Source organism: Clarias gariepinus, chromosome 6 (genome assembly GCF_024256425.1).
Source record: "Clarias gariepinus isolate MV-2021 ecotype Netherlands chromosome 6, CGAR_prim_01v2, whole genome shotgun sequence".
In the NCBI taxonomy this organism is placed as follows: Eukaryota; Metazoa; Chordata; class Actinopteri; order Siluriformes; family Clariidae; genus Clarias; species Clarias gariepinus.
Window position 1 is genome coordinate 17935719 of NC_071105.1, and position 12628 is coordinate 17948346.

General features: G+C 37.3%; 1 long non-coding RNA gene across 1 annotated transcript; it reads left to right on the forward strand.

The window, feature by feature from the left end:
* Window positions 1–485: 485 nt before the first annotated feature.
* LOC128526132 (uncharacterized) lies at window positions 486–11135 on the forward strand. The gene is made up of 3 exons (XR_008360773.1): window positions 486–704; window positions 3791–3841; window positions 10549–11135. It is a non-coding gene; the product is annotated as an uncharacterized LOC128526132 (long non-coding RNA).
* Window positions 11136–12628: the final 1493 nt, after the last annotated feature.

Sequence of the window (12628 nt, forward strand, 5' to 3'; positions counted from 1 at the left end):
TGCTCCCCTTGTGTGAGAGTCCTAAGATAAAATCGCGTGGTTATCCTGCCTATTCGCTTACTTCCGCGTTTGGGTTTACCATCCACGCTACAAAGGGCTAACTGCTAGTGCTAAAGTCTTCCGATCATCCAGGTTAGTTCGTGACAAGTACAGTGTCATTTAAAACATGACAATCTAATTAATATCAATGTAATTTGAAATGGAACTTTGACATTTTGCTTTTTGCACATGACAAAATAAGGTTAACTAGAACACATTTCTGATGTAAAAACATGCTAACATAACTGTTTTTTCTAAAAAAATATTTATATATGGTTTATATATGGGTGCATGCTAACTGAGCTTGTGAACAAGGACATAATCACAAACTTGATAAGCTTGTTAACTAGCTCAAAGAAGAGCCCAAACAAGGAGCAATTTTTTAAATTGCATCCCCTCATAGCTTTGCACATAGCTGTTGGGTGTCGTTCCTTCTTGAAGGAAGAGGAGGAAACTGGCTTTGACCTATCCAATGACTTTGATAATATTTGCCTGGTTTTTAACAAGTGAAGTGAGTCCTGTCATGAGTTTTGGGATTCCAGGGCAGCATTCAACAGCTTTTTATTTAATCTAGAACTGAGTATATTGTGATCAAGCCATAAACTAAGATGTACAGATCAGGAGAACCACTGGCCTGGAAACTCAACAAAAGCTCCATAAAAAAGGTTAGTTTTGAAGTTAATGAATGAGTCTGCTTATAAGTATGAGGTTCTTAAAGTCCTAGAATTGAAGGCTAGGACTGTGTTGCTAAGTGAAGTTCTCTGAAGAGGATACATGCATGTATGCACACACCGGTCATTGTGGTGGTATGTCTGGTGAGAACACTTTGACCTAATGGTAGTTTGACTTATCTTTAATAAACTTGGCAGGCAAAAGTTGCACGGGTATCAGAATGTCAGTCAGGCAATGGTCAGGCAATGAACAAATAACATAGACAAGTAAATACAGACTTTAAAAACCTTAAACAGGATCAGGATCAATTATGAAGCTGATTATTTGATGTTTTGCTAAGGAATTCTCTGGCAGTCCTCCTTATTCATTATTCCATTCATCTTGTGCAATGCACAAGTTCAACTGCCAGGAATTGTTCAATTCCCAAAGAATGATGCTCCACCACCATGTAGTTCATGTGTTCATGTGGTCAGCTGCAAACATTAGTCGAGCATGAAAATGTACCATAATACTGATATTCCAGAAAATTCCAGTTCATGGCTGGTCTGCGCCAGAGAGTGTAGACCATTTCAAGGCATGTCTAGGGTCATGTCATAAAAGCATGCAGTCAACTGTAGACAAGTGTGGAGATTTCTTCTTGCAGATTTGACCCAGCCTTGGATGAAATGTATAGCATTTCCAGTGCTTAAGATAGATGCCTGTGGCACCTCAATGAATGTAATCATTGCTTCGATATTTTACAAATTCATAACCTTATAAAAGGTTTGGATACACCTACTCATTTAAGGATTTTTTCTTTAATTTGACTAATTTTACGTTGTAAAGCAACAGTGAAGATAACCAATCTATATATAAAAAAAACCCACATGGTAAAAAAGTGTTTAGAAAAAAAAAAGAAGTTTCATATTTTAGATTCTTCAAAAAAGCCACTATTTATCTTCCTGACAGCTTTGCACACTACTAGAAATACACGTGCACAACAACACGTGCACAACATGATGGGAGCTCAAGGCTGTTGAAAAGCATTTCAAAGCTGAAATTCAGACTCAACTCATGAAGCTGGTTCAGAAAATGCCAAGAATGTGCAAAGCTGTCATCAAAGCAAAAGGTTGCTACTTTGAAGAATCAAAAATACACATTTTGTTTTGTTTACTTTTTTCCTTACTATGTAATTCCATTTTCTATTTTATACTTTTGATGTCTTCAGCTTTGGCCTGCAATGAAAAAAATTGTAAAAAAGAAAGAAAGAAAGAAAGCAAATCCTTAAGTGATTATGTAGGCTGAAACTTTTGATGTGTACATTTGTGGTGATATCAGAAATCCAAAAATAAATTAAACCGTGTGCTCCAAATTCTTGGGGTTTTCTTTCATTAAAAATGTATGAAGAAAAATGTATTTTACACTCCACGTATATTGTAGACTGCAGAACATGTATACTACTGCAGCCTTCTTTATGTGTAGAGTGTACATACACTAAAGGTACTGCTGTGTGATGCATGACTTTGTTTACGGTATGCATGATACAATTAATTTGTGTTGTGGACTGAGGGGTTTAACATGCACAAAATGTTTGACAGACTTTAACATGTCCAACTTGTTATGCTAGGTCATGCTATGAGAAACAGTTTGGAATTTGCATTCTTGTTTTCTGAGGGGGGGGCAAAGGACCACAGGCAGCCATCAGCACAACATAGAAAAAATTATAATAATAATAATTAGTGCCTTTCAGTAAAAGTGCATCTGTGTGTGTGTGTGTGTGCGTGTGTGTGTACATGTGTAAATGTGCAAAAAACTAAAAGTGCATCTGTGTGGTGTAGTGTGGTGTGTGTGTGTATGTGTGTGTGTAAATCTGAAAACACATTGATTTAATACTAAGAGTGATACAGGAACAAAATCCCCAAAAAGTAAATAAAATAAATAAAATAAAAAAAGACATGTTATTCAAAGTTAGTGACAAAAACATGCACATTCAAACATAAAATATCCATCAGGCTACAGACATTTATACTTACAGCCAATGATAATACTCCAAATACAGGTTATATTGATACTAAAATTAACAATGACATAATGCCCCTAAAACTCAGCCCCAACTGGGCAGTCATAGTGGAAAACAGTGGGATGCACTTAACCCCATGATCAGACTGCTCAGAGCAAATCCCCATCAGATTACTGAGTATTACCTAAACTAAGAATTCCACCTACAGTCAGGCATGCAGTCCAAAAATATACCACAATACCTGGCATGTCGGTCAAACATAAAAGCTCGGATATAGATGGGTATTTGTAGATACTGAACCACAGAGCTACAATCAGGATATCAATACAGCTAAACACAACACACTGAATTAATAAGAAACTAATAAGTGTTCCATTATTACACAAAATTTTATCATCAGTAGAATTACCAAAACATTTCACACTCACAACCAAAAGCCTCCATGTATTGGACTCGTGTATCTGCTTGGGATAGGGTGGGGAGTCTTGGGTCAGTTGCGCTGGTGTTCTTAGGTTGTTCATGTTGTTTAAGGAAAGAGTCTTTCAATTGTGTATTAATGCAGCTAATTATGTATAAAAGGGTCGGGGTTGAGCTTTTTTTTTTTAGCACGGCCTAGGCAATATGATGAAATGAATTTTATTTAATTTTAACCAACTATACACAGGCAAATAAATAGCACAGATACATATGATCACTTGTTGTTGGTCATTTTTGGTTGTTTATGTGACTAATAATAATAATAATAATAATAATAATAATAATAATTAATAATAATAATAATAATAATAATAATAATAATAATTATTATTATTATTATTATTATTATTATTATTAATAATATGGTGTTAATGTTCTGGCTAATTGGTGTATATTCTTAGAAATTGAACTACAAAAACTTATATTTTATATTTTTTATAAACACAAGCAGAAAAACATCAAAAATAATTTACACCCAAATCAGGTGTGAACTATTTCATTAATTCAAACCTGTGTGTTTGCTCTGTTAATAGGAAAATTTGTTTCTTTAAGAATTATTCATCTTATCTTTCATCTAAATGGCTGGCCTCTGGTGTATTTCAGACCTGAAGTCCTTGATGGCAGAATATCCGAAACTCTACTCTTGCTGTTGGTGTAAGGATATTTCACTAATATGAATATTAATGCAGCTAATCAATGCTGTGTTCACATGTAATTCTTACTTTGTCCTCCTGCTTTGGCTGTTGTTAGATAAATGTGCTTAACCAAAATATAAAAACATGCTTCTCTCTCTCTCTATCATTTTTTCTCTCTCCCTCTAAAAGCACTTCATCAGCTTAAGTATACAATAACCGTATCAACACCCATATCACAAAAACATTTATCATATTAACTAACACACACACACACCTCACATAAGTACCAATACACTGAGATTGCAAAAAAGTACCAGGATTGGCAAAGTGTTTAGTAATGGATAGTGTCTTTCCATGATACAGTGTACCTAGCCAGTAAGCTACTGATATGCATGCTTAATTCTTATTAAGACACAGACACACTGGTAAATCAGTGCATTTACTTTTTTTCTGCAATTTGTACTGCTTTGGCTTTTCTAAGGGATCAGACCTGACTGGCTGGCCTTTGGTCCTCACAGGAAAAAATTAGTCGTGCGCATGAAAGTTTACTGGTATATCATTGATAATCAGTGTTATTCGGTTCACCTGACCATGGTGTTAGTGTTGTGGCTGTATGTAGTTTTATGTTTGAAAGAGACAAAGAGAGAGATAAACTGTATGTATTTTGTCACATATATCCTGGAAAATGTATGAGTTCTTTAAAATATCCTAGCTGTTTCAGTCAAAACATAGCACTTCCTGCTGAGTTGAGCAGACTATTCGTCTTAAGAGAACATAATCTGTGTGTGTGTGAAAGAGGTCACACTCAGGTCTGGAGTTTCCATTATCCATTATATTCCTGAAAAAACATGTTTTATGTGTGTGTGTGTGTGGGAGAGAGAGAGAGAGAGAGAGAGAGAGAGAGAGAGAGATACGTGGTATGAATCTTTAGAAGGTAAATTACCTGACAAATATGGACACACATGGGACATCTCACATAAAGTCTCAGTGTGTGTGTGTTTGTGTGTGTGTGTGAAGTTCGTGACTTTTTCTGACTTCATGATAAATTGTAATTTATATAATATTATTTTGATACTTTTACCATAAAGTGACATTTTTTGTTCACTGTTTTTTCTTATTGTGGATGTTAAGGGGTTAACTTGGGCCAGCTGCTAGCTTCAAACCAGAGCCACAGCCCCTCAGCCCACTCGGCTCTCCATGCCTCACTTCCAAGAACATAGTGAACTTGTTCTGGGTAAGGGGCCAGTGGACGGCTCTGAGTACACCGCTTTCTGAGGCCTATTGTTTCACTATCGAGCAGCCACACACAGAAGGTTGTCTCAGGAAAGCTGTCTGAGGAATTCCTCGCCTGAGGAGAGTATTCATCTCAGCATAGTGAGTGGGAGCATATGTTTCTGTGAGAGTGGGCCATAAAGAATGCAGCACAACAGTGCGTGGTACAAAGTAGGCGCTTATCAATATATTTTCTTTCTTCCCTTGTTAGTCTTACACAATTCCACACCCCGCACACACGTCATGTCTCTAGCTTTAGCCTTTTTTTTGTTTTTACTGACACAATGTTAACATAATGCTATAAACAAACAGATCAGGTTTACTGAGGCGTGCCGTCAAATAGAAACCTTTATGAATAAGTCTCTCTGTAATGAGCCCTCGTTTCTATTTAAATTAGGCTGATGTGTACCAAACACACGGTAACACAAATCACAAACTCTTATGCTGAGAATGTACCTCATGAGTGAATATACTTAAAAGTAACCAATGATCGCAAAAGATGAATGAATGAGAAATTCATTCATTAATAAAAAAAATCAAGTTTGGAAAATCTATAGTGTGCTGCACCAAACAACCTACTGTATCACCAGTGAAGAGTCTGCAAATTCCAATCATTGCTAAAACCAAGAAAAACACCCAGTCAGCCAGTCAGCAAGTGCATCGTTAATGAAACAAATAAGCCAAGAATATTTATGGAAGTTATTGCAGAGAGTTGAAGAAGTTTTTAGAGAAAGGTTTATTGTGGCATGGCCTCATGTACTGAGAGAAAGAGATAGCACTCTAAGGACTAAGGAGCAGACGAAGTGCAATGTGAGCTTGGCTTTAAAAGAAATGTGATCATAATGAAATTGGCCAACTGAGCAGTTGTGGTACAGTAGGTCTGGAATTTGTCAACTTTCCTCAGATATTTGATCCCATCCAGTAAAATAGCAGATTCTTTGCTATTTCTTGTTTCATTTCAGATATAGAAAATAACTAAGACTGACTCAATTGAATTTTCTGAATGTAAAATTGAACGACTTGACTCTGGTTGATTTAGTGAACCTGAAAAGGAGACATAGAGGGCTTGACATGCTCTGTTTCTTTCCGTGACTTTTTAAATCTTTTATCAAGCACATTAAAGAGGTCTATCAGGTGGTGGCAGGGGAGCACTCTACCATTTTTAATTCAGTCCTGACTACAGCCCTTGAGTACATTATGATCCAGCTACAGGATGAGAAGGACTGAGCATGAAGACTAAAGGGCTGGTAACCCAATAAGTACAAAGGCCAAGTCTGGGTCTTTAGGGACTTACAGTGGGGTGGTTTATGATTTACTGAGAAAAAAGACTATGGTTACTAATCAAAAAGACTATTCTTTTTTGTATATATTTATATTGCTGTATCCTTAAAACCTAAAAAAACTTATGCAGACATATCAAGGAATAAAAAAAAAATCTACTTTATCCTCTAGTCATGCATATTCTTTTGGTCTTGAATTGAACAGTATAACTACTGTACAGCAGTGTTATTGTTTTGTCTACCAAACTTTTCACAAAGACACAATTGCATCACATAGCTAAGAATTCAGTCAATGTCTGGAGCAATATTTTTAGCCTTCACTATAATATCATGCTGTGGTTCATATTAGCAATATATTTTTTAGGATTTCACCACGACTAGATAGCAGTGTCTCCAGACTCGAAACATATTCCCGATGTTCCTGAGACAATTTATGACAGGCTCACCATCAGCTGTGCTGGTACATTTTTTGTGCTGTATTTGATTAGTGTAACTGGTTACTTTGTCATCTTTCTTGACAATCAGTGCGAATAAGTAAAGCCTCACCTCAAAGAGCTGAAGTGAGCTCTGTCTCCTTCAGAATTACACTTGCCACTTTTTCGTTAGTTCTCCAATGAGTAACATTTAATAGTAACTTGGTTTATGAACCCTATGCTACTTTGAGATGCTCAATTTTTAAAAAATGTTTTTAACAACCAAACCTTGGTTGATACTTTCCCAGAACATTTGTCCTGGGATAGTTTGATAGCTTCTTGCTCTACATGACCATGTTTGCTGTGTTCTCTAAGTTAGGTTTATTAACATACTTGGAGGAATTCATAGAACAGGTGTATTTATTCAGAGATCATGTGGCACTTTAATTACACATGAGTACTTATGACTTCTGATGACATCTGTTTGCACTAGAACAACTTCAGGTTTTACTGTGACAAGGATGAATGTCTATACAATTATAACTTTCAGTTGTTTTAAAATAATTTTGCAAGCTATTTTGCTCTCTATTTTATATTATTAGTCATTTTGTGTAGGTTGTGGACATATAATCCCAATGCACTCACTCACTCATCATCTATACCACTTTATCCTGTATTTAGAGTCGCAGGGACCTGGAGCGTATCCAGGAGACTTAGAGCACGAGGCAGAGTACACCCTGGACAGGGTGCCAATCCATCACAGGGCACACACACATACATAGACACACTATGGGCAATTTAAGAACACCAATTAGCCTAATCTACAGGGCTTTGGACTGTGGGAGGAAACTGACCAAGCACTGGGAGAACCTGCAAACTCCATGCACACAGATCGAACCTGAATTAAACCCAGACCTTGGAGGTGCAAGACGACAGTGCTAACGACTACACCACCCTGCAATCCCAATGCAACCCATTTCAGTTCTAATTTGTATTATATTATTATATATTATTTGGAGAAGATCAAGGGGTAAATACCAGGTGCTATAACAGAATGGCATAATCATTACCTTAATTTATAAAAATGAGAGCACTTCTACGAATGAAATCTCTTACACATGTCCCAATGAAAGCATGTGCACATATGTGGTTTTTTTTTGGTTTATGTAAGCAGGAGTAAAATCTGTCCACAAAGTCATGAAAACAAAGGTGAATTTAGAAAATATGTGTGTATGACGACATGTGCACGTACAGCGATAGTCAGAAAGACATTCTTCTGTTTGTCTACACAATGAATGGAGCTGCACCTTTCTCCTTATCTTAGTTTTTCTCTTTTTCTCAACATACCTCTCTCTACATAATTACTGGCTTTTCGACAAAAAAAAGCCAGCTGCTTTTTCAGCACCCTCAACACTGTTGTCAGACTTTTAGATTCTTAGTATCTCTACATAACAGCTGTTGTTTTATTGAACTCATATCTACACATATACATACATATGAACAAAAAAAGACATGATTAACACAGCTTGGAGGATTGCCAGTGTGGCTGAGCTAAGGAATACTGAGAGAGTGTCAAGGTGATAGGAGCTACAGCTGGTTGGTTGAAAAAGGGAGATGAACATTCAGTTCGGTGTTCCCATTGGCTGAGGTGCACCTGAGACTCGGTGCTGCGTCAATATCAGCTGCAGCGTGCACATGGAAAAATACAGAGTCATACTCTTTCCAACCCTGGCTTGATATAAGGACACACACACACACACACACACACATACACACACACACTCATACGCTTGTGCATACAATGCTATTTGTATTTATATTATCATGACTAAGTGGGAAATTATTCGCAGTTTCATAAAGAAAGTAAGAAAAGTAGGCAAATGTGTGAGTAACTATCTATTCTAAAATATCACCAGAAAATGTAACTGGATTGAGATTTCATTAGTATACAGCAGAGAGTAAAACCCATGCAAAAGAATCATATCACTGAGGACTGTTTGTGAATGTTTTCTATTAGAGAAAATCAATTCAGACCAAAAAATAATGAAGGAGTACAGTCACAATACAGTCCCAGCTGTGATCGTTCTCACATGCAGTACACCTATGATGTAGTTGCATACCACCTAGGGCTTGCTATGATGGAGAGGAAAAAAAACAATAGTGTTACATGCCAACCAAGACCAAAGGAGGACTTTATGTTGATCTGGCAGCAATGACCCAGTTAATCCCCCTGAATAAAACTGACTCATTCCAATGCTATTAAAACATGTCTCTCTGCATAATCCGCCCCCAGTAGGGTTAATACTGACTGCTTCTAAAATTAATAACCTAGTACATATAGAGGAAAAGTGACAATACAAAAGAAGAGATGGATATAATAATAATAAGAGCAGACAGGGAGTACATGGAAATGTGCTAGAAAGACCGAAATAGGGAAAAGTTTGCAAAAGACAAAATTTTGAGCGGTTTTAACATTCCCCTACCTATTTTCGTTTGTCTAGGTAGAAATGGTATATGAATGGGCCTTGGTGGCTCAGTGATAAGTTTTTTGTCTAGTTTTTTGTCTACTATATATATATAGCCTATATTTTATAATGCCAAGTATGTTAATAATCAGATTGTCTCTGATTATATAGCAATATATCTTTTTACCTTACATGTACATTTTTTAAATGTCCTTCAGTATCCATAAAAGTTTGTGGACACCTCACATCATCCTCATATGTGGTTCTGGCCATTCCTTCTAGAATTGTAGCATCACAATTTCCTTGCACTAGAACTGCTGGATCCAAACCTGTTCTAGCTTGATAATTCTTTTGTTGAGAAAGCACACTCCATGAAAACATTGTTTGCTAAGGTTGGTGTGGAGTTAGAAATGGCCTGCACAGAGCCCTGACCTCACCCTCTCTCTACACCTTTCAAATGCTTTGAAGGGCTGACTGCACACCAAGCCTTCTTGCCCAACATCAGTGTCGGGTCTCACTAATGCTCTGAATGAGCACATAATCTAATGGAAAGCCTTACCAGAATAGTAGACGTTATTATTACATAATGGGGGACTAAATACGGAATGGGATGGGAAGCCCATATAAGAGTGAAAGTCCAAAAGTTTTTTGCTGCAAAATATAGACACTGATCAGCCATGACATTAATACAAAATAATATTAACACATTAACATTGATTATCAAGTACTGTATATATCAGTAAACTGGTGACAGGATCATGGACAGCCATGGCTCATTTATGCCTGTTAGGAGCAAGAGCCAGGATGTCTGGGCCGATCCTACAGAAAAACCTGTGCCGCACAAATTGCTGAAAAAAGTAATTGCTGGTCCTGATAGAAAGGCACCAAAATACCCAGTGCACCACGGCATAAAAGATCCTAAGACTGCTTACCTGACCTTCAGTCTCCCCAGATCCCAATCTGTCTGAGCACCAAACAGGTCCAATACGCGGATGTCCACGTTCTGGTGTCAGATACCAGAGTACACCACCAAAGGTCTTATGAAGTCATGGCCTGAGGGGCCAGAGCTGCTTGGGTGGTACAAGGGAAACCTAGGTGTAAGTCAATTACAGAACATCAGTGAATGAATGAATGAATGCATGACAAGACTCAGCTGTTGTACCATCTAATGCAGTGATTATCAACCCTTCTACCAATGCTTTTTAAATAATGTTTTAATAATATTGTTTAAATTATCAAAATTATCCAACAATGTAATGGATTTTCCTGTGCAATTTTCCTGTGCATTTTCTCCAGATTGCCCGGAGGGGGTGGTGTTGCTTGAGACCGGGTGACGGTGGAGTACGAAGACGAGGCTTCGTTGGGCCTAGTGTTGGATGATGCGTCGTATTTACATATATTTGCGTAGTTTTCCCTACGTAAGCCATTGACCCGGCATATTAATTTCCCCCTTATTTCAAAGTGAAAATCATATCAAATTTTATATAGAGTTTTGTAAAAATAAAGCGCTTATTTCTATAAAAAACAAGAGTTTGGCGAGAGCACGAGCCAAACATGTCCTACTTCACTTCCACGCAAGAGCGCCCCCCAATTATTACTCAAAGTGAAACTTATATACTGTAGTTACTTGAAAAATTGGAGTGGAGTAAATGTCAACATTTAATTGAGCAGCATTCATTGTTCTTTCAAACAGCAAGTCTTGAATACTAAAGTGGGATTAGTTGTCTAGGAGATACTGTCAATACTCACTGTATTTCAGTGTTTACTGTAGGTGCAATAGAGGGTGTACCAACTATAGAATAAGGTTTCATGTCTGTGCAAGCACCTGCATCTAAGAGAAGCTGAGTCACATTTCCAGGACAGTGTATTACTTCATTTGTGAAGACAGGTCCAGCACTTTACAGTAGATCCAATGGGTTAAAAAAAACTTTAGCTGTAAAATGTAAAATGTAAAAAAAAAAAAATATATATATATATATATATATACACACACACACACACACACTCACACACACACACACACAACAATGTAATATATATATATAATATGTCCTGTACTGTGTGTGTAAATACAATATGTACACACACAGTAGAGGACAAGATGAAAGAAGTGATTTCAATCTCTGCTCTCAGAAGCAGCATTGTAGAGAATGGTATCAAGGATGGGAAAGCATCTATAAAGAGGAAAACATTTGCTTTGAGCAGGCTGACACAAAGAGTATCTGTGCCAGAAATGCCTATGTCTGTGCCAAAGACACGATTTAAATATAAGCGTGGCAAAGTCCCAACCAAAAACACTGGCAGCAGTGACCTCTTAGGGAGAAATGCAGACACAGAAACAGAACAACAGCAATGAAATTCAACAGATGAACCTGGCGTTCTAATCAACTTCTATGCAACCAGAGAATAAAAAAAAAAATCCATGAACATATACACTCTGCCTGGTTTGCAAACACAAACACACCAGCCTGGGCTTTTGTAATTGTTCAGACGTCATTAGCTTCTAAAGTAAAGCCAGTGGCACAGTGACAGCTATACAAGGCAATGGATCAAAGAGAAGCATTCCCTATAGGTCATGCAATGCATTAAGGTCAACCAGAACTCATAGTTTAATTGTGGGTTAAGAGAGACAGATGAGTTAAGGCCAGATTCTAATGAATAATCTTATATCGTGGTTGACCTCAATCATTCAATAACTACTTCTTTTTCTCCATTTCTTCCTACTTGCATACAGACTATAAACATTATGTAAACTATGCCACCACTTGCCACTGTATCAGAGAGTAACATCATGGCAATTGCAGATAAACTAAACCGGTAATTATTGGTCACATTTCTAATCAGATTGAGCTGTAACAGTAGCATTTTTGAAAATAACGATGATTACATCATTGCCTTTAGGAGTTGCCTAAGATTGAATCCGAAAAGGGTGTACAATCAAGAGAGGATACAAGAGAGGACAAAGAGCGCAGGGCTGAGGTTTTGGCTTGATTGGATAGTGAATGTGTGACTAGCAGGTGTTGGTGGATGAAAGGAGAGAGGGAACATAGAGCACAGAGCAAAGATGGATTAAAAAAATACATGGGATCCCCTTTGAGTTTCCCTCCTCGTGCACTCCAACAATTTGTTCATCTCCTCTTTCTGGAATTGATGGGGAGCTGTGTAATCAGATCTAAAATATCAGACAATATATGTGATTAACACACACACACACACACACACACACACACACACACACAAACACAGTCAGTCAGTCCAGTTGCTATGTCCAATACAGGCAGACGTTTACTGACAGAGGAGAAGGCTGATGACTAACCTTCTCCTTCTCTCGACATAACTAAAGATTGCCTGACCATAATTAAAGTTAACCTTGGAT